The 10,000-nt window shown below is 43.5% G+C and overlaps 1 protein-coding gene across 3 annotated transcripts in view; it reads right to left on the reverse strand.

Annotated features, from left to right (window-relative positions):
• lrch1 (leucine-rich repeats and calponin homology (CH) domain containing 1) overlaps positions 1 to 10,000 on the reverse strand; it is a 107,989-nt gene that overhangs the window by 72,358 nt on the left and 25,631 nt on the right. The window lies entirely within an intron of this gene.

A 10,000-nucleotide genomic window follows, 5' to 3' on the forward strand; every position in this document is an offset into this window, starting at 1 on the left:
GACTAGGACACTAAAACACATGTATGTTCAGAGAGGATTGGAAAGAAACAGTTTTATTCTACACAAACAACATGCACCAGTACCACCACCATCAGAGGTGCAGTTACAGATAGCAACCACTAGGTGTCTCAGTCACTGACACAGTACTGAAGCACCTTCACACAACCCAGTTTATATGCAAATCACTGGCTCAGCTACTGGGAGTGGGAGCACTGGTGCCATTTATCAAACGAGATACACATGTGCACTTACACGCACGCATGCAACACACACACACACACGCACGCACGCACGCACGCACGCACGCACGCACGCACGCACACACACACACACAGCCTTGGCTAGAGGGTTGGTACATATCAGTAGACACAGTTGCTTGTGTGTTGTGTATATATTTTGAGGAAATGACATACTGTATGAGCTGGGGAGCGCAAATGGTGTTTGTTTAACAGGAACATAGATGATAAGACACAAGCAATGTGGAATATAATTATGGCAAAGAGATTATTTTTCAGCTGCATCGCCAACAGTACCGTACATTTATCAGAAACACGTTGGGAGGAACCAGTCCCTTCAAGGCAGAAGAAGACTCGTAGAAACTGGAAATAATTAATAAATGGTTCCTACCGGTGCTGATTTCGTCGACTAAAACTATGCTGAAAATGTGTTGTCGACTACCTTTTTTTCCACTGACAAAACTAAACAAAATCTAAGCTAGGATGACTAAAACCTGCACTAAATAGCAGATCTGCGTCGCTGCGACACGTTGTGAGCTTGTAGATCTGCCATTTCCACTGTACAACGTGTACATTACAAACACAGAAGGGTGTGGGTGATCGCCACTGTAGTTAAAGAAAAAAAAAGATCTAAGGGAAGTAAGCCGTTGGCCGAGGTGTTGGGGTTAACCATCCAAGGCTAACGTTTCTGCCAAAACATCCTGTGCGAGCCGGCTAATAACAATAACAACTTGACTTAGATCGGTTGTGCGAAGGGAATAATATACACAAGCACATGCTCGGGCCCATTCCTCCTCATTGTTCTGGTGCTGTATAATCAGGCTGTTGAAAGCATAGATCAGCCCCAGACTAGTGTGTGTGCTGTTTCAGTTCACCTCTCCCGTGGTCAACTTTCAAGCACTTGAACCCGAGGAACCTCGTGGTGAACCTGCCCCGAAAATAGCCCCGTCTCGTCTACTCTACTCAGCTCAAGACATCGCGTGTTAAACCCAAAGCTACTGAGAGGCACTTACGACACTGACTCACCGCAGCGACAGTAGCCAAATACTGCACCTGTACAAAGCCACAAGGAACGTGCATGGCATTATATGGTGAAAACGTTAAAAGAAAGGAAACTAAATTATATGTTTTTAAATGGCAGAATTGGGCAGATCTACAAGCAGAACAGGACGGCACTTTCCACTGTAAAGTGTATTCATATAATATTCAGTTACGTAATTATTTATTTATTGCCAAAACCAACTTGCAGTTGATTTTAGAATGTATTTCAATATGTTCAGCAAATAGTTGCATGTTGCAAGGAGTTGTTGCGTTGGTGTGGTATGGGCTTTAGTCTTTATGCCTTCATTGCCTTATACACAGTAAAAGTAAATTTAGTGTGCAAATGTAAACACATGGCCCCATGGAAGCATCCATAGGTTATGTACATTTGTTCACTCTCTGATTTACAAATGGATAGATACATTTTACTGAGTATTATTATTATTATTACTGGTTGCTTCTCTCAAGGATTCACTTCATTCTCACATCTCTGACCGTAGTAGTGTAACACTAGGGGTACAAATACCGCTGACTGTAGTAGTAACACTAGGGGTACAAATACCGCTGACTGTAGTAGTAACACTAGGGGTACAAATACCGCTGACTGTAGTATTAACACTAGGGGTACAAATACCTCTGACTGTAGTATTAACACTAAAGGTCATTACACACTGGCGAATTGGCGACGTGATATATTCGATTATTCGTGCGAATAATTCGCATTTAAAAAAAAACAATTGAAGTCCATGCAAGCTTCCACATCAGTGGCGAATGTGCGAATGTGCGAAAATGCGACCGTTTTCGCTCTTTATTTGTTCGCTCTGGTGTCGTATTTTGCAGAGATTCGCAGGCGAACTGCAACATGCAATATTTCGCATTTTCATCATCATCATCATTTATTTAACTCACGACCATGATCACATGGTTTGGAGCACAAATTCATAAAAGTATATATTCAGATCGCTTATTCGCATCGCGTCGCTAATTCGCCAGTGTGTAATGACCTTTAGGGTACAAATGAGGCATTCTAGTCTGACACGTAAAGGAAACATTGCTTGTGATGTATCCTATATGACCATCATCTGAGGTGACACGTGTGTGGATATGACCCAAGGTCAACCTCAACTGTCCCTTACACAAGAGTCTGACTGTCAGACACACGCACACAGACGCGCGCAGCCACAAGCACACACACAGTCACACAGTCACACACACACACACACACACACAGTCACACAGTCACACACACACACACACACACACCCCCCCTCTGGCATTGCCTCTATCTGCATTAAGTCTCAATCTCCTCCTCTTTGTGTCTCTTCCTCTCTATCCCATTATCTCATCATTAACTCGCCTTATCACGCTGCCAACATCTCTCTCAAACACGCACACACTTTAGAAGTCTCTGTCCAGTAATTTCCCTCTCTCTCTCAAGTCTCTGTCCAGTAATGTCCCTCTCTCTCTGTGTGTGTGTGTGTGTGTGTGTGTGTGTGTGTGTGTGTGTGTGTGTGTGTGTGTGTGTGTGTGTGTGTGTGTTTGTGAAATAGAAAGAAGGTGTGTGGGTAGACTGTATGTATGTATGTTCAGTTGGATTGCATAGCCTCAAGCATCAGAAAAAAATAGATGCGTGTGCGTGTTTCTATGTGTGTGAAATAGAAAGAGGGTGTGTGGGTAAACTGTATGTATGTATGTTCAGTTGGATTGCATAGCCTAAAGCATCAGAAAAAAAGAGATGCATATATGTGTGTGTGCGTGTGTGTGTGTGTGTGTGTGTGTGTGTGTGTGTGTGCATGCGTTCAATTCATACAGAGCCAATAGCCATAGAAGGAAGCTAGGGTGTGTGTGTGTGTGTGTGTGTGTGTTTTACTTAATCTGATTGCAGAGCCTGGAGCACTGGCAAAAAAACCCAAGTATATTTGTGCTTCATCTCCCTGAAGGACAGATTTGCATTTACACATAGGACACACGCAAATGCACACGCACACCCATACTCACACACACACAAGCTCGTATTTGAAAATGTGAAGTGTTATATTAACACTAACACACATGATCAATCACGCACGCAGAGGCAAATTAAGCCTTTACGAACACAACACACATGAGGCAAACAGCTGATGTGCATGTGCGTGAATGAGGGAGTGTGTTCGTGTCTGTGTAAACAAGCATTGAAACAGAAACACATGTATAACTACAGAAAGTGCTCCTCGGAGCACAGGTCTCAGTGTTCATTGTGTTGACTAAGACTAAAGCCCAAGCAACACCAAAAAGGGTCGGGTTGGGACAAAACGGTTTTTAAGGTAGACCACACCAATGCAACTCATTGCAACTCAAAGAGTTGCATTGGTGTGGTTTACCTTAAAAACAGTCCCAACCTGACCCTTTGGTGTGGTTTGGACTAAAATAAGGTTTTTGATAATTAGTCAACTAAGAATAGACTAAATAATTTCAGAAGACTAAATAGGACAAAGACTAAATGGTGTTAAGGCTAAATCAAAACCTATACTGAAATATAAATACCGGTAGCAGGTAGGTTATTGTGGACCAGCAATTTGGGTGATGTTTGGATGAAATGTGTAGCAGTCATTTATAGATAAATGGTCTTGCTAAAATCGAGAGTAAAATCGAGAGTTTGTTGACTGTGTTCTCTATCCTGATTGGATAACATTGGTATCACAGTTTCAGTTTGTGAAAATGCATTTTCTGTTTAATAAAAATCTGGACAGATTATAGACACTACTGAACAAACACTAATATAGCTATGAGTACTATCACAATATAGAGCTTTTAAATACTTATTTAACCAAAGAAAATCACTTACACAACCTTTAACACCCAGAAAATAGCCTTAACTGAGTACATTTTGATCTATTAGGCCACACATCATTTAAAAAAAAATATTCTGAGGATATGAAAGCCAATTAAAATGTTTATACTACGGGGGCACGGTGGCACAGTTGGTAGTGCTGTCGCCTCACAGCTAGAAGGTCCTGGGTTTGATTCCCGCTCGGGACACTGTGGGCGTTGGCGGCGTGTTTCCTCCTCCGCGTCATCAGTGCTCATACCCGAAGGCGGGGTTGGCGAAAGGGCCTTTCTGTGTGGAGTTTGCATGTTCTCCCCGTGGTAGGTAGGTACCCTCACAAAAAACATGCATTAATCCTGGTCACGCCAGCCGGGGCGCCTGATGGAGGGGAAAGGAACTGGTTGGAATAACGTGTTCCTTCCACGCGCTACGTCCAAACAGGGAAACTCCCCCCTGTCAGGTGTAAAGGAGCAACTTGGACACTCAGGCATGAAGGAAGCATGCGTTCAAGTCCGTTGCTCTCCCCTTGTCCCCCATATATGGGGACTAGGTTGGTGGAGGGTGTGTAGAGCCCAGGATCACATTAGATGATTGACACAGGGTTGAAAAATGGGTTACAAAAATCGTGGGATAAAAAAAAAATATATAAAATGTTTATACTATTCGAATGTTACACAGGTGCTGCCACATAATGAAATTACAACATGCCAGTGGGCTGCGTGGACAAGTAAGTACTAAGTAGGTGAAAAGTAGGGATGTGAACGACTCAGTGCCACACAAGTCCACACGGGTGTGCGTGTCTGCGTCAATTTAACAAAGGTGCGATCAGAAATCAGCGAGTGAGTGATCGACATTTGCGCTACTGTATGCCGAATTGAAGTGGACTCGTCCCAGACTTTTTTTTTTCTCCCTGGAAACAAAAACGTCTGGGTTTCCAAGGCTAGGCAGACAGTGGCAGCTGGCTTGCCTTGCAGTATGGTGGTACACACTGATCCTAAACCACTGAAACAGCCTAAAACATTGCATTTCTCTTTCACCAGTGCAGCATGTCGCAGGCACACACACGGTCACACAGTAGTACGCATCTTCTACACATGATAGACAAACCTGATTATCATTATGATAAAGCATCTACATGTGACACAGTGACAGTGCTGCGTGCCGCAACTGTGTGTGTGTGTGTGTGTGTGTGTGTGTGTGTGTGTCACTGTGTGTGTGTGTGTGTGTGTGTGTGTGGGATATACACGTTTGGGATAAAGGGCTGAGCACTCACAATAAACACACACTCACAGAAACACAGACATCAGGCTGCCCGTCAATACAGACTGGCTTAGCATTGTCTGGCCACACAGTGGGTCACACGCATGCACGCATGCACAGTGCACACACGCGCACACACACACACATGCACACACGCGCGCGCACAAACACTGTCACACACACATTGCAATACACGTACAGTGAGTCAGTTGCCAACACAATGGGAGTGGGAGCAGCCCCAGATGGATGGATAATCACTCTAATCCCTGGCATATAACATATTGATGGAGCTGTCACCAGTGCCACCACTGCTGTGTGTGCGTGTGCGTGCGTGTGCGTGTGTGTGTGTGTGTGTGTGTGTGTGTGTGTGCATGTGCGCGTGCGTGCATGCGTGCGCTGTCAAATGCTGTAATTATAACTGAGAGTGTACAATTATAAGTCTTAAGCCAAAACCACACCAATGGGTCGCCATGCAACTCCTTGCAACCAATCGGTTGCGAGTAGATGCAATGCGACCCATTGGTGTGGTTTGGGCCATTGAATTGAACCAGTTGAATCACTTGGGTTGACGTGGGTCAACAACGTGCAACAGGACATATCAGACTGCTGGGACGAACGCTAAAACCGTCTCGTCCCGTCCCGCCTTGACCCTTTGGTGTGGTTTGGACTTTACATGTATATGAAAAGGACCATGCAGCATATGCCATATCCAGCGACTTTACTCCAAGGCTCTCTCGTGTGACTGAACTTCTCACCATATCTCAAAGGCACCCATCGGAGAAAACATATTTTGGCCACTTGTACTCGCAACCTTATTCCTTCAGTCATGACCCACATTTCATCACCATAGGTGAGAGTAGGAATGAAGATTGCTCTGTAGACAGAGAGCTTTGTCTTCTCACTGACTTTGTCACAACAGTGCGGTACAGCGACTGCAATACCGCCCCTGCCGCTCCAATTCTCCTCTCAATTGAGGGCTTATGCTAGGGGAAATAGCCAATAAGGAGTTTTTGCACAACAAAACACCTTACCTCTTTGGTGGGGACGTAACAACTACAAAGAAAGGTAAGAAAGATAAGAAAGCATTCTAGCATGGAATTCTCCTTTAAGATGGGGCCAAAATAGTAAAAGCTGGTAATTATATTTAAATCTTCTTAAACTGGCTGTGCTTGGGCAATCAAACACTGATATCTTTAAGATGTCAGTGTAGATATCAGTGTTGCCTTATATTACAAATCACAATATCAATACATCAACTTATTGCCCAGCCCTACCGTAGATATCAAGTCTATACTTTTAGTGTTCAGACCGAGGCAGAGAGCACGTACGGTGGAGAGACAGAGGCAGGCCTTATAAAGCCTGGTTCCTCTCTCTCTCTCTCTCTCTCTGACAAGTTATGTGGCTCTCTCTCTGTGCAGATGTAAACTGTTTATGGCGAACGCTTCCCACTCCCGGCTGTGTCCCTCCTTCCACTCGCTGTGAGCATCATGTGTCACACAGGCTGTACTGTATGAGCGTTGTAGTTATTATCGCTAATTGATTCATTGCCGTTAAGAAATTATTCAATTAAACTTAAAAGTTAACAACTAATCGAACATTTTGCGGTTCTATCATTGGCCGGTTTTCTGTGCATGTAATGCTGTCTTTTGCATTTTATAATATTGTAATTTAGATCTAGACTGACGAGTGTCTGTTGTTTGCATGAATATTGTATGTTGTTTTTATGTTTATGTTTTTATGTGACCCCAGGAAGTCTAGCGACCGCGGCAGCGGAAGCTAATGGGAATCCGAAAATGAATAAAGACACAGTGATGTTATGTGAGATTAGACGGTTTAATCATTATAAACCGTGTGAGAATGAAGGCAAGCGCAAGAGAATGAGAGCATTGTTTCTTGGTGGGAAGTGGGAACATACTGCTGAGTGTCACTAAATGTCTGTCATTGATGGCACTGCTCACAACGTCCTTCTGTTGTCTCTCTCTCTCTCTCTCTCTCTCTCTCTCTCTCTCTCTCTCTGACAATTAGACAGACACACATTTTGTGAATGTAACCTTTACTGCATCTAAAATATGTGTGTCCCTGTATGCGTTCCCGGTGTGTGTGATGAGAGAGATGTTGGCAGCGTGATAAAGCGACATAATGATGAGATAATGGGAGAGACACAAAGAGGAGGAGATTGCATCGAGTTAATGCAGCCAGATAAAGGCAATGCCAGAGGGGTGCGTGCGTGTGTGTGCGTGCACCTGTTTGTCCCCTAACGGGAAAACCTAGTACCACTCATAATGAAACCAGACTCCCCCCCCCCATCCCCCATCCCTGGTGTCTGACTCAGTTAAACATAAATACTAAGAGATTTGGGTCTGCCCCAATTCTACTCGTTTTTCCATTAGCAATCCTGTTCCTCCTCACATCTGCAGTGCTCTTCCATGAGGAACGCACATGTGAACGAGTCATGATGATCACCACCTTCCCAGGAATCCATCACATCCTCACCTTAGCTCCTTAACCACTTCAAATCCTAAGAATCCATCACATCCTCACCTTAGCTCCTTAACAACTTCAAATCCTTAGAATACATCATATCCTCACCTTAGCTCCTTAACCACTTCAAATTCTAAGAATCCATCATATCCTCACCGTAGCTCCTTAACCACTTCAAATTATAAGAATCCATCATATCCTCACCTTAGCTCCTTAACCACTTCAAATCCTTAGAATACATCATATCCTTACCTTAGCTCCTTAACCACTTCAAATTCTAAGAATCCATCATATCCTCACCTTCGCTCCTTAACCACTTCAAATCCTAAGAACCCATCACATCCTCACCTTAGCTCCTTAACCACTTCAAATCCCTAGGATCCATCATATCCTTACCTTAGCTCCTTAACCACTTCAAATTCTAAGAATTCATCATATCCTTACCATAGCTCCTTAATCACTTTAAATCCTAAGAACGTCTGTTTCTATGTAGTGGTGCTCAACATTTTCCATGTTGATCCCCTTTGAAAATATGCTTTTCCAGAGACCCCCCAAGAAGCAAAGATTTGAGTTAAAAACGTTCACTCTGAATAGCAGATCTACAAGCTCGTAGCACGGCACTCAGTGCTGCACTATGAGCTTGTAGATCTGCTATTTTTCAACAGCAACAACGTATAGCATAAGGCTTAAGTTAAAACACCAAAAGGGGTTCCCGTCCTGAATGGCTTAACCACTTCAAATCCTCTAGAAGACTATATATATATATACATATACATATACATATACATATACATATACATATACCGGTATATATATATATATATATATATACACACACACACACACACACATATATACCAGGGATCCATCAAATCCTTACCGTGGCTCCTTAACCACTTCAAATCCTCTACACTTAGTAAACTACTGTACATGGACCTGAGTTGGATATGTATTTGTTCATCGACAACCAAATACCCGATCTACAAGCTCACAAGGTACTTGGATATAGTATGGATGCTGGAGTTCAGGTGATGGTGACTCTCACTATATCGAGAAAATCCAGATTCACATTTAAGCAGGAATCGAGTAACACTAGAATGAATGATGGCGGGATGAAGAGGAACGGATGGATGGAGAAATGGATGGAGGAGGGAAGAGGTGAGAAAGGAAGAAGGAAGGGTGTAAAAAATGATGGCCTCTAGGCTCTAGGGATCAAAATGCTTCAAAATCATGCAGGACTAAATGTGGAGTCAAGAGGGGTGTGAACAACACACGTTACACTGTGTGTGTGTGTGTGTGTGTGTGTGTGTGTGTGTGTGTGTGTGTGTGTGTCTGTCACAGCTGCATCCTCTGGTTGTACAGGAAAAGGAGGCCTCTCCCTGAAGCACACTAATGACAGACTCCACATCTCGCACACACACACGCACACACGCACACGCACACACGTTCTCCTGCAAAAACACTTCCAAACAAAAGTGGCATTAGACGAAACGAAAGAGAAGGGAATCATTGGACACAACACACACACACAGCTTAACAGAATGATGAAAGAGCAGAACACGAGGCAGGGATTTAGGAAACGAAACGTCAAAACATCAGTGTTAAAAAGAAAAATGGAATACGAAAAAAACCCACAAAAAAGCCCACATGTAGGACAGGAAGAAGAATGACAGAGGAATAGGGAGAGGTTGAAAAATGAAGGAATAATGAGAGAAAAGAGAGAGAAGTGTGTGAATAATAATAAGAAAAGAAGAGAAGCAAGGGAGTAATGAGGAAGAGCTGGGGATTTAACAACCCACCGTGACCCAAAATGAACGCTCCACACACAAATGTCACACACGTATGCATGCACGCATGCACACACACGTGCAAAAACACACACGCAAACACATGCACACACAACCAGTAAGACGCCCTTGACCGCGAGCGCTGATGCTTTGACATTGGGGGGTCAGATCAACATGGAATGAATTCTGTACTGCCATACAGTATATGGAGTGTGTCTTGAGTGTACAGGGTTTGATGAGGTCAGATCAATAATGTCAGAATAGGTCAGCTCCATATATGGAGATCTAAGGGTGGCTGTGGGGACAGTGACAGTGACCGCCCAATGATAGAATCGCAGTATGTTCAATTAATTGTTAACTGTTAAGTTTAGTTGAAGATTATCTTAACA

This window comes from Protomyctophum bolini (genome assembly GCF_963924005.1).
Source record: "Protomyctophum bolini genome assembly, chromosome: 16".
Classification (NCBI taxonomy): Eukaryota; Metazoa; Chordata; class Actinopteri; order Myctophiformes; family Myctophidae; genus Protomyctophum; species Protomyctophum bolini.